Source organism: Gavialis gangeticus, unplaced genomic scaffold (assembly GCF_001723915.1).
Source record: "Gavialis gangeticus isolate Ggan-Ray unplaced genomic scaffold, GavGan_comp1, whole genome shotgun sequence".
Lineage (NCBI taxonomy): Eukaryota > Metazoa > Chordata > Crocodylia > Gavialidae > Gavialis > Gavialis gangeticus.
Genome location: NW_017729032.1, coordinates 245,329,969 through 245,331,422, shown reverse-complemented (window position 1 = coordinate 245,331,422; position 1,454 = coordinate 245,329,969). Strand labels below are relative to the sequence as shown.

The 1,454-nt window shown below is 37.8% G+C and overlaps 1 protein-coding gene across 1 annotated transcript in view; it reads left to right on the top strand.

The window, feature by feature from the left end:
- The window catches only part of VGLL3 (vestigial like family member 3), a 38,435-nt gene that overhangs the window by 9,245 nt on the left and 27,736 nt on the right, over positions 1-1,454 (top strand). The window lies entirely within an intron of this gene.

The window sequence follows — 1,454 nt, the reverse complement described above, 5'->3', positions numbered from 1 at the left end:
GGTCCCTTCCGACCCTTAATCTATGAATCTAATCTATGAATCTATTTCAAGTACATAGGTTTGTTAATTGCAATATTAGTTAGCCTTATTGCAATGAACAAGTTTTCACTATCTGCCTCTTCTAGTAATCATTTATTATTAAAAAGATTTTCTTGTGTTTCTAGCTTATTTCACAGTGACTGTGTGTATGTTGTAACAGCCAAATGTCGAGGGCTTCAATAGTACACTACATTGTAGAAGTCTGCCAATTACATGAAATACTTAATAAATCAAGTATGCTTATTGTATAGAAGAAAACTTATGACCTGTTTAGGAATGAGAAATGTGTTACCTAACTACTCACGAAAGAGGAGAAGCTATGAACTTGTGGAAATACTGATGGTGCTAAAATGTTGCCAAGCAAATAATAAAAGATGAGTCGAGGTGTATTTTTAAAAGAAGCTGTCAAGTCCTGAAGTGCTCATTGAATGTATGCTTCACTCATGCTCGTGTTTTGCTGAAGCTGTGAGCGTGTAGAGCTGGGGATTGAAATGGCTGACTGAGGCTGAGAGGTGCTGCAGCCTGCCTGTTGTGGTGAACTTTCTGTGAAAACAGTTGTAAAGTGGAACATCTGAAAAATATGTTCCATGCAAAATGGATCTTCACACACATTTATTTTGACATTTTAGTTTGATTTGAGAGAGAAAAGGGTTTGGACTAGCTATTCACAGGCTTATGCCATATATTTCTTGTAATTGTCTTTTTCCCAGTGCTTTCCCCTTCTCCCCCCAATCATTTGTTTCACTATTTCTGATTTGGGGTCATTATTGTGACTTTTCTGTTTTTACACATTGGTATTTTGTCCAAAAGCTTGGCCCACAGGCTTGCATGACTTAAAAAAAAATTGGGTTTCTCATTGCTGTCAGTGACATTACTTTGTGCTATGAAACTCCTTGCAAAGGACCAGATTCTGTTGCCTCACTCTAATATAATAGCACCCTATCCCAAATGTAGCCCTCCTGACTTCCATACTGCTAGTACTTGCAGGGTAAGGTAGTAGAGGTGGAAGAAACTGTTCTAAAGTGAACAATTTGGATTGAGGAAGTGATACTTTTAAGTGACTTGTGTAGAAAGTTTTCAACATTTCTTCAATTTAATAACAGGATCAAATATTTTAATGACTGTTTGGGAACGTTTTCCTTTGCTTGCCCAGTTTTACGCAAGACATAATGAAATAAAGCTTCAGCTTCTTTAAAATGATTCTTTGAGGACATGGGGTTCTGTGCTTCCAATGACTTTCACTATTGATTGCCACTTTCTTGTTGTGTTTTTTCTTTAATCCCAGAAGAAGTTAGCAGTGTATGCCAAGATGCAAGAATCTCTGGAGGTGACCCTTCCCAGCAAACAAGAGGAAGATGAGAAAGACCAGCCTGCTGAGATGGAGTACCTTAACTCTCGCTGTGTCCTTTTCACTT